The following is a 12,197-nucleotide window of genomic DNA, read 5'->3' as shown; positions in this document are numbered from 1 at the left end:
CCTTGTTCATGGTGCAAGGGTTCATCAGAGTTAAAGGGCATGTAAACATTAAGCAGACATTCAGAGAAGAAGAGCTGCCTGCCACAATCAATCAAGTACGGACTTAAACTGCTGCAGTCTTTCTAGGTGACAGAGAGGAACAACACACTCCAACAAGAACCATCTCATCCAGCATTTCACACAGAAAATATATGAATCACTTGAATGAACATTTAAATCTGTAAATGCTGGCAGCAGTGTAGATGCAAAGTTATACATCCGCCAAATTGAACCCTTTTTATGCTACATTTCAGCAGATCATGAAAGACACACAACATACTTTTACAGAGAAAACAATCAGAAGATCCCTCCAAACTCACATTGCAGCAGGTCACAGGACACACAGAAACGATAGTAGCTCTCGACCTCATCCAGTGATATCCTCACATATCCCCCTCCATTCTTCACAGGCTGCAGATACACTGTGCACTCCTCCCTAACCTTCATATTCACGGTCACCTGTTCGCACAGGTGTCTGTGCTCTGTCTCTCCTCCTTCCTCTATCTCATCCTGCTATATCCTCTTCCTCCCCGTTTCTCTTGTGTTGAATCAAGGTGCAGAACCATTGCCCTGAAGCATGTCATTGTGATTGTAGACCCCACCCACTTTCACTAAACTTCCCTTTTCCCAAATCAGTTGTGAGAACCACCTGTTTCCCCGTGTGATGGCAGAGGTTGCCCCTGGCTATAAAAGCAGTAAGGTGAGCATTTCCTCTTTCAGCACTCTATGTAGTGGTTATCATTTAAGGAAATAGTGCTTCTATAAATGTATAACCAGCCAAAATAACAAATATTAGAATTAGAAAATGCTTAGTAAGGAAAGCTGCTCCTTAACTGTCAATTGTTTCCTGGTTAACTGTTTTCATTTTTGTCCTGAACCCACACAGGGCTTATACTAACTACAGAGTAAGATCAACATACCCAGAGTATCTTTTCGTTAGCTGGCTTAACAGACCCGAACAACCGCAGTCACGGGATAGCAATGCCACGCCGGTGGCTATTAATTCGTCAAGTCAGCCATGATTTTCCATTCTAGCCATGAGCGTGTTCACGTAAAAGGGTTGGCACCAGATGACCAATCGCAGACACGGAAAGGTCTACAGCCGCATATGTCACTCAAGAAACAAATATGAGGAATTGTAATACATAATACAGGATAATTGCAACTAATTTACAGCAGAAACCACGAAGGAAAGCTGGCAAAAAATAACGACTAGACTATGTGAATGCATAAATTAATAGGCTTATCAATATCTCTGCCCTATCATTAAGGCACGCGTAGATGTAGATATGACTGGTGTATTTCCTAACATCTATGGGTTACTTCGATGTATTCTTATGGCGTGTTATTAGCGTCATTCTTTCTTCTACAACTCTGGCGGTGTTAATTCGTAAGATAACTGATTGGTCAGTAGGCTGTTATTTTATTCGTTTTCATCTGTCATCTTGAAAATAACCTGCCCCAGAGCAGGTTAGGTAAGCAATAGAAGTTACTTTGGCAATGTGCCAAGGTAAGGAGTAAAGCATCGTCGTGACCGGGTTAAATCTGAAGTTACCTCACTAACCCCAAAATCCTGTCTCGTAGTACAGGCCCCAGGAGCATGCTGACCTGTCAAAGACAAGAAATCAGTTTTAACATGGTAGGCTACTGACGTACGATTGCAGAGAATTGTGTCGCAACCGTTGATGTGGCCATCCGAATGTGGAACAGGTCATCTTTGAACAACAGTAGTCTACTACATCTGCTTCTTACTTTAGTAACTTTTTCCATGAAAGCATTTACCTGTTATATCCTGCTTTTTAAAAGTATTTATCTGTGCTAGTATTCTACCAGGATGTAATTACATGTTGGACACGCCCCGAGTCCTCCAAATGGTCTGGGAGTCCTCTGATTTGAAAATGTCCCCCAGACCTACTCTCCCAAGTAGGCAGGAATCTTTCAGACTGGATGTTTGACGTGCCCTGGTAAGCTCAGTGCTTGTTCTTGTTTTCAATCTTGTTCGCGTTCTGTGTTGACTCCTGTGCTACGCTGCTCCCTGTGTGTAATGTCCTGCCTTAGCTTGCTAAATAAACGCACTTGTGCTAGCTTGCTACCCGAGAGCATTTACCTGTGTGCCTCTGTGTCCCTCGGGAGACGGGTGTCCGCCTCACCCTCGGGAAGCAGCATGAAGTATCCATTCTGTGCGAGTGCCCCGGAGGGCTCTGACCTCCACGATCTGGCAGTGTTACGGGCCCATACGCGGTGCATACAAACTGCTTTTCTCCTCTGCCATTCTTGAATCACATTGCTGTGACCTTTGACAAAGCTGTTATCTGTTAGCCAGTCCACCACAGATTAGAGCCATAAACTTAGAATGAATAAGTCCATTTATCAAATCCACCAGGAGGACTGATGACCAAGTTCTATTGTTAGCAAATGTTCTGTTTTTAAAAAGAGTCCAGGTTGTTAAAAGTTTGGTGTGCACACTTCAGGAGGACTGAGAGATCTCTGAGAATTCCGGCAGGACCTCAGGATTTAAGCAGTAGGATTGTTTTTTCCTCCAAAATAACGTCACACATATTCGTGAAAGTTGGAATGCTCTGAGTCACGCAGAAGTCTCCCAATGACACAGCAAAGGACGTGCACTTAAAGTATGATGAGAGGGTAAAGGCATTCCTTCTGCTCCCATAACCACATACCCTTAAAGCCTAGACTGTCAACACATCACAAACAAGCTAAAATGATGACCTCAACACGGAATCTCCACCATAAGACATAAACACCTTCTTTGAAGACCCTCTAAACACAGTGTGCTCCTCAACATATGTTTTATGATCAAAGTCAAATACATGATTGAAGAGAAACATACAAACATACACACACCATTTCAGAGGAATGTTACACAAACCACCTTGAGCAACACTTGACAGACTACCAGAGCTTAAAGCAAAGATTTGCACCAACTCACGCAGTCTAAGAGCATTCAAAGACAGATGTCCTCCTCTGCTTGACCTCTTGTCAGGGCCTCTCTTCTTTACCTCTCTGTATGTATACGTGTCTGTCCTTTGAGGAGAGCAAAATGGACACAAGCCACTGCGGAAACCAGCCAGTGTTTGCTGCACCAAGCAGCACACTGACTCACATCAGCAGGGCAGGAAGACTAAGTGACAGCTACCCAGAGGAAAGCACCCTGTGGGGTTTCTCCAAGTGCAACCTCAGCCTCTAGAAACTCTCCGTGGAGGAAGCGCTCACATTCACACAGCACACCACGATCATGAGTCAACAGAAAGAAGCTTTTTTTCCAGACACATGCTAAACTCACAGCATGGCTCTTCCTGACACACAGAACAGCAGAGATGGATACTACCTCTCTGCTATTTCACTCCATACGTATACAATGGACATATAAACTACCTCTCTGCTATTTCACTCCATACGTATACAATACACATGGATACTACCTCTCTGCTATCTCACTATACATATACAATGAACATATAAACTACCTCTCTGCTATTTCACTCCATACGTATACAATACACATGGATACTACCTCTCTGCTATCTCACTCTATACATATACAATGAACATATAAACTACCTCTCTGCTATTTCACTCCATACGTATACAATACACATGGATACTACCTCTCTGCTATCTCACTCTATACATATACAATACACATGGATACTACCTCTCTGCTATCTCACTCTATACATATACAATACACATGAATTCTCTCACCACCCCAGTCCCTCCAGGAACTCTTGCGACTGCTTGAGGGGGAAGCCAGCACGTTGGGGGAGAGGCTGTGCAGTAGGTGACTGAGGCGTGAGAGCAGGCTCAGCGGAGCCTCCTGGCCCTCTCGGAGCAGCTCCTGGATAGACATTAGGAGTCGGACGATTCCGAGACGACTCCCTCGCCGCGCTCACACTCCGCAGGACCGGTCCACCAGGGGGGCTGCTGAGCAGCACAGCGGTAAAGAGTGAGTCACACGTCCTCACAACTGTGTTGCCCCAAAATCCCCTGCGTCACTCTTGTCACTGCTGAGCGGAGGGTGTTTGTGAATGTGCCGCATGTCCCCTAAGCGCGGTCAGCCTGTTTGTTTTGCGCTCGGATGCCGTCCGTCCGGCCAGCGACTCCAGAGGAAGAGGAGGTAGGGGGAGGAGGAGGGAAGATCTGTGGGCCGTTTAAGCGTAAATCCCCTTCTGCTGGGGGCTAATTATACCAGCAAGGCAAACAGCTTAGCTGCTGCACTCACGCCGCACAGGGGACGCTATTGAAACTTTCCCTCCTCTCTCTATCTCCGTCTCTCTCTCTCTCTCTCTCTCTCTCTCTCTCTCTCTTCATCTCTGTCTTTCTCTATCTCTGTACCTCGCTCTCTCAGCCATCCTGATGATGACAGGGCAGCACAAGAAGGAGGGTCGAGTGATTGGGGAGGAGGGGGTCAGAAGAAAGAGAGAAGAGATTGGAAAAAAGTTGACAACTGAAGCCTTTGTGAAAAAAAAGAAATAGAGTTTTGTTTTAAATCTGGCAGCCCAGTCCTGCACTGAGAATGACTGTCTTTTAACAGACAGTTAAGTCTGTTTGTTCATGTCTATTTCATGGTAGTCTCTTTCAAACTCAACCCAAGTAGACAAAATCTTTGAAGCCTCCCAAAAAGAGGTTCTCATTTTCTATAATGACAGCTTTAATCTCACTGCTGAGCTGTCAGTTGTTTTGAGATACACAGCTGGGGCACAGCACGTTTATACGCTGCATACATCACAGCCTCTTCAAAACATAGCTTGGTCATGTTAACATACTCAGGGAGGGAGAGCTACACATCAGCACAGTCGGTCAGTTCTGCATCACAGCTTCAGAGGCACACTGTGGTTCAGCATCTCTGCCATATGCACCGCTGTTCGCTCTACAGGGTCTGTAGGATGGGTTTCATAGTAATCTTATTATTAAGGGCAGGGACAGTCCTGATTTGTCTACAGCAATGGGCACACACATTCAGGCAGCCATATGCACTGATTGGTCTGGTTCAGTTGTCCTCCTATAGCCATTCTAATGGGTCAGGGCTGAGATATGCTTCTGTCACTGTCATCACCCCGATGCTTGCATAAATGTGCAGTGTTAGAGAATATTAATAAATAAAAAGTGAGGTGAAGTGACTGTTGTCTGTTGCGTCCACACACTGACTGAACTTGATCAGACATGCCAATGGCTCCCCTAGGTCCCAGCCTTAAATAGCAGCAGTGCTCCATCTGCGGTGCTTGTCATCATTAGCCAAGACAGCCAAGACAGGGAGTGAGAGACAGGCCGAGGGGGGATCAGCAAATAGGGATAGAGAAACCACAGAACCTGAGAGTCCTAATAGTATACAAAATAAGGGAGGAATAAAAATACTACTAAAATAAGTGAACAGCTTGGAGAAGTAAATTGTAAGTCCTTTGCAAAAACAGAATTAGGAAATGAAGGAAAGGAAATGAGAGGCAGAGGGGGGGGGGGGTAGCTTCTATTCTCTTCAGCTCTCATCCTCTTAAAGCGTGAGGAGGCCCTGCAAGCAGCCCTGAAGTTTCTGCACAGACAGGCCTTATTCACACACAAGCCTAGCTTTCTCAGGCCAGGGAGGCCAACAAAAGATGCGGCCATCCCAGAATTAAGTCCATGGCAACCGCAGAATGCAAGACAGAAGCCTGTTACCACAGCAACAATACAGCCTGTATCCGTACAGCCAGCAGGAAGCGTTAAGCAGACAGAGTAACAGCTAAGAACTGAGTGTCAGTACAAACACATGACAGGATCTATTCAAACCCCAGAACAGCTCGAGCCTTCCCCCTTGTGTGTTACAGATACAGCACATGGCTCAGGCATGGGTGACGTCAGTAGAAGCCATAGCTGTATGGGTGAGGAACTTCCTCCCAAACATCACATGCTATGATTACAACCTGCTGTATTGTTGTGTCAGGAGGCATGAAAGCACCTAGGCTATCTTACTCAGAAAATCACTTGATGGGAATGTGATGAACTGAACTGTCAGTGTGTGTGTGTCCTGTGTCGCCACTATATTTGCATGTGTGTGTTACTGTGTGTCGTTTGTGCGAATGAAAACTGTTGTTTGTTTGTTTTTGTTTTGTTGTTGTCACTAGAATGTGACGTCATGAAAGTGTTCAAGCAAATGCTCTAGACCACATGTGTCAAACTCAAGGCCCGGGGGCCTGATCAGGCCCGACAAGCCATTTAATCTGGCCCGCCAGCTCCTCAGAATGTTGCAAAAAGTTCCATTGATTTGAATGAGCAACGGTGACATTTTATTTGGTTTGCCTAATTTTCCCTCAGGATTAATAAAGTATCCATCTATTTATCTATCAGAGCTTGTCTAAGGCGGCCGCTGGTATGTCGAACGCACCACAAATACTGCAAGTCCCACAATGCACTGTCCCCGCGTTGGTAGCATACATCAATTTATGGAGCGCTTGCCCCACTGTCCGGCCCTCGACTTACACCCATTTTTTTTTAATTTCGGCCTCTGTGTATTTGAGTTTGACACCCCTGCACTAGACCTTTTTCTTGCCTGTGGGAAAGAGTGTATGCTAAGTATCAAAGCTCACAGCACCCTCTTGTGCTGAGGGGGGCATTCAGCTCTCCCACTTGACAGTTAAGATCATCATAGGGCCTGGCCCAACGGCTCATGGTTTGATATTGGCTGTGGTTTGACATATTTCATTATAATAATAATAATAATAATAAGCATAGCTGGCTATGCATGCTAAAATGTGGACCATACATCAGGCTCAGACAGAATATGAAATATAAGTGTTTGACGCAGAACACATGTTCCCCTAGTCATTAGACATTAAAATGTGACTTTTGATGTTTATGGAGAGGATTCACACACATTGTAGTATTTTAACCCACTAGTATTTCAACTGTATTCTCTTTCAAATTGGCCTAATTGCAAATCAGAGCAGGAATAGAATAAATAAAGCCAAAAGAGGCACAGCATGATATTTTCAAACTACAGTCTTAAACAAAATAGTTCAATCATACACTGAAGTTTGGAATTAAGTTGAGGTCATCATTATTGGCCATTTACAAACTGTAAAGTCTCCTCAAAAAGGAGGCAGCATTCTTCGACAACAGGCTCAGAATGACTCAGATGTGTTGCAGAAAGGGGAGAGGGTTATCATTAATCTGCATGAGTAGCTCCCCGACGCAGAACTGGGTCAAATATGGTGGTGGGGACAAAAACAGTAGGCACTGCCACACATTTTGCCATCCCATTTATCACCAACAAGATAGCACACACAATTTCAATCGAACTAATTCATCTGGAAACCCACTCGTTTCAGCCACAAATGCATCTAAAATGACACGGAAACTGTGTATGTTTACCTGTTTGCTTCACTGTTTGGAGGAGTCCGGTATAAATGAGTGTATTTGACCAATAAGGTATAACAAATGGCAATGAATCACCATTTTTACTAGTCAACAACAGTCAGTCTAAGTTATGTGCAAGGGTAATGGGTGGGGCAGCCAAAACGCTCTCTTCCTGTAATCAGCTGCTACATCAGTGGCAGTGTGTACAAGTCTCCATCTTCATACAGCCCATCTATCTGCTGTATTCTGAGGAACTCCCTGTGATGCTTAGATCAGAGAGTGAGGAGTATGCGTGACCTCAGCTTCATCTTCGTGTAAACAGAGATGTGTATCTTATTCCCTTTGTAGGCTTATGGGGCAGAAGATTCCCCTTAGGTAGTGGCGGGTATGACCTACTTCTATACAGTGCACTTGGCACATTTTCTATTACACACTATAGTGCAGGTTTCTTTTTCAGCCTACATCTACAGGCATGTTTGTGAGGAAATAGGGTGACTATTACATTCCAGGAGAGCACATGGTAAAACAGGGAATCAAAATCCCATAATGTAGACCTAACATCCCTCCACAGACATGCATCTGTGCTCTGGTTGCATGCTAGTTCATTCACGGTTTGATGTCACTAAGCAACAATCTTTCACATTTCAGAACTCTTTTTATCTTAGTAAAATAACTATTTGTATACAATAATCACACCTGCAAATGCCAAATGTAACAGTACGTATTTTTCATCAAAGTCCTATCCAATTCAAATAAATACATTTTCAGATTTGCTAACACATCACACAAGTTAAATATTAAAAAACCCAAACCAGTTGCAACCACTACTCTGAGGTAACCGGTCACTTAGAATTTGACTCAGGAAGAAAATACCTTGAAGAGGTTACATCCTTTGGGAACCATCACACTCATATGAAGTGATGCAGCAATTTAAGCTGAACCACTCCAAACTGCCACTCACAGCAGCCCCATCTTCCCTGAATATTATCAAATGACACCCGTAGAAACACAGACAAACACACACATGTATACACACACACACACACACACACACACACACAAATTTGTGATTTCGGCACGCAGCATGAGACTGCCCCTCCTACCAATGTTGTCTGTTATGCTGTTGAGCCTCTGCACCAGCTCCCTCAGGGCCATCTCTCCCATCTTCACCCACCGGATCATCCTTCCAGAAGGGTCCGCCTCGGCTGCTGCTGTCCAGGATGGGCTGCCTCAGACTGGGGATGTCTACCTGCTCAGGGCTTCCCTGGTCCTGATCGTGCTGCTGCTGCCACTGGCTCTCCTGATGTTGCTGCTGCAGCAGCCGACGTGACGGTGCTTCACGTCCTCACACAGCTAGTGCAGCAGGACAGCACGCCACAGCAGAGCGGAGGAGCTGAGCAGCCAGGGCGACCAAGACATGCGCACACACACACACGCAGACGCACGCACATGCGTGCCCACACACACAGAGGCAGCGGAGAGCCAGTGCGCACACTCATGCCGGTATGAGCAGGCGCACAGTCATGATGCTTTGTGGATCCACATGTACACACACACACAGACATGCATTCTTACACACACAGATTTATGCACAATCATACAGGCAAATTCAGTAGCACAAATGTGCTTTCTTCTGACTGAATGCAGTGAACAAGAGAAAGGGGAGAGTAGCACAAATGTGCTTGCTTCTATACTGATATGAATAAATGCAGTTTCACAAAAGAAAGAGGAGAGAGTGAGCTAAAGATGCAGCCTGTAGCAACACAATGATGTGTCACTTTCATTTGTATTAACGGCTCTGCCTCCGCCAGGCTGTGTTGCTAGGGAGTCTGGTCTGCCTTAGCAACGCTCATGTCCTCTCATATTGTCCATTGCTTCAAAGACAATTAGCAGTGTGAGGCATGAGAGCCGCCGGAAAATGATTCTTTCAAGCGAGTGTAAGGATATTTGTGGTGATGACACTTCTAAAAGCACTAGACATGACACTTATGACAAGTAGTATGATACGCCTGTAGAATTATGGCGTTGCCAACACAAAAAGAGAAATTCAATTCTGGCATTTATAGTGTTCAAAAGATATTTGATAAAAAATCCTGAGGTTTCCAAGACCCTAAACAATAGCTTCCTTCTTTCAAGGTCAGTAGGCTAGTCTGTTGTTGTTCTGCGGTCTGTGTGTAATGTAATGCCGTGTAGGGTAGTATATCTTTTAGCCTATTTTAGATGCTCTGGCGCCATCATCTGGATCACTAAGGTACAATCATTTCAACATGAAACATTCAGTTTCATAGGCCTTTTCACAAACCTAGTGTGTAAACAAGCATAGACAATAAGGTGACCAGATTTCATTTCTGAGACAAAATCCGGGGACAATTTCAGTTCAGATACGTTAACACCTGCAAAAATGTCATGTTTTTGTCTTTGTAAGTGAAAAAACGGGGACACTGACTGGGCCCTTATTCATAAAGCAGCTTATCTTACCCTTGTTCTTGTAAATCGCAAGGGAGGTGTCAAACAAAGAGTATTTAAACTAATCACAAAGTGGCTGAAATTAAGAGTAGTAAAGGTAACAACCTTTAGCCAGATATTAGAACCAATTTCAGTGATAAGGACTTGTTGACGTCAAGCTTCCTTGCAGCAGGCCTAACTTCTGTGATTGGCTGATAAGTGACTGGTCTGCACAGATGGGTGTCTGTATGTTTTTCCAGCATGGAAAATGTTAAGGCCATTGAGGCAACTAAAGGCAGTGTATTCCTATATTCTGTGTAAAAAAAACAGCTGGAACGATGAACATACAGATCAGACCCAAAGGATCTTTGGAATTGTTTTTTAGGTATTACTATACCAAAAGTGATTTAAGAAACAAACAAACAAAAAATATTTAAAATACAATTTCAGTAGAAAAAAAAGATACAAAATCCAAGCAATGTCAAGGTGAGGGAGGAAGATCTGAATAATCTTAATAATAACAAGTTCTGTGGCACACTAGCAGTTGACATCTTATACAGAATATGTGAAGTTAATGTGGGAAAAACACATTTCATTAGTGTCTTTTTAAGAGACCACCACAAGAACATGAGTTTTTTTCAGTTTTAGTTTTTAGGTAATGTAGGCCTACCCTTATTCTAGGCTACATGAAAATCTATGTAGCCTAAGCATATGACTCATATTTTAGTACATTAAACCCCCTGCTTAAAATTGAACTGGTGAGACTGTTTTTGCTTCCTCATCTTGAACGCAACCCACTGCCATAACATCATCAGTTTGACTAAACTTGACAAAGAAAAAATTTGTCTTCCGGTTTTTAATGTAATGTTATAGTGATAAAACAGACATCTGACAGCCTGGCACAGGGCTATTTGAAAACGTATATAATATAAAACGAAAACGTTCGTGTTCAACGAGGCTGTATCTAAAGATTCTACAGTGCTGCATATTCCACCAATCAAAACACTAAAAAGACGGGCATTCTAGATCTTTGAGAACATACAGATCAGGCCCATAGACTCCAGGATCTTTGGAATAGTTTTTTAGGTATTACTATACCAAAAGTGATTTAAGAAACAAACAAACAAAAAATATTCAAAATACAATTTCAGTAGAAAAAAAAAAAAAAAAATCCAAGCAATGTCAAGGTGAGGGAGGGAAATCTGAATAATCTAAATAATAACAAGTTCTGTGGCACACTAGCAGTTGACATCTTTGTTAATACAGAATATGTGAAGTTAATGTGGGAAAAACACATTTCATTAGTGTCTTTTAAGAGACCACCACAAGAACATAAGTTTTTTTACGTTTAGTTTTAGGTAATGTAGGCCTACCCTTATTCTAGGCTACATGAAAATATATGTAGCCTAAGCACATGACTCATATTTTAGCACATTAAACCCCCTGCTTAAAATTGAACTGGTGAGACTGTTTTTGCTTCCTCATCTTGAACGCAACCCACTGCCATAATATCAGCAGTTTTACTACACTTCGCACTACTTTAAGGCAGACGCCCAGAGTTTTTAATCCCCTGTTTTTCCGGTAACTTCGCTGAATGAATGCGATCTAGTGATGTGTCGTTCATGAACGATTCGTTCATTTTGAACGAATCCTTACAACGACTCGAGAGTAACGAGTCCTCTCAAAAAAAGATTTGTTCTTTTTCTCGTTCATGACCGCGCATCGGGACTGTTGCATTGGCTAAGCCAAGGAAACAGAAATTATTCGTTGAATGCAGGTCACGTGAAAAATGATCCAAAGACCCGTATCCGAAGACCCAGTCGGAAAAAGAACGAATCATTTCTGTTTCCTCTAGAGTCTAGCTGTACTGTACTGAGCCTATGCAGGTCACGTGGAAAAGGATCCAAATACCCATATCCGGCAGATGAACGAATCATAGATCCAAAGACACGGTTTGCAAAAGAACGAATCATTGAACGAAAGACCCATATCCGGCAGATGAACGAATCATAGATCCAAAGACACGGTTGGCGAAAGAACGAATCATTGACCCAAAGACATGGTTTGCAAAAGAACAAAACATTGAATGAAAGACCCATATCCGGCAGATGAACGAAACGTTGATCCTAAGACACAGAGTCGGGACGTGAACGATTAGGTCATCCGTCGGATGCAAGTATTTGGATCATTTTTCACGTGATCTGCATAGGCTCAGCATGGGAAGCTAGAGAAAACCGAAATGTTTCGTTGATTTTGACTTGGTCTTCGGATACGGGTCTTCGGATATTTTTTCACGTAACCTGCATATGCTCAGAAGAGGAAACAGAAAGGACTTATTAACCTCGTTCACTTTCGAGTGTCTATGT

This window comes from Sprattus sprattus, assembly GCF_963457725.1.
Source record: "Sprattus sprattus genome assembly, chromosome: 3".
NCBI lineage: Eukaryota > Metazoa > Chordata > Actinopteri > Clupeiformes > Clupeidae > Sprattus > Sprattus sprattus.
This window is presented reverse-complemented; position numbering follows the sequence as displayed.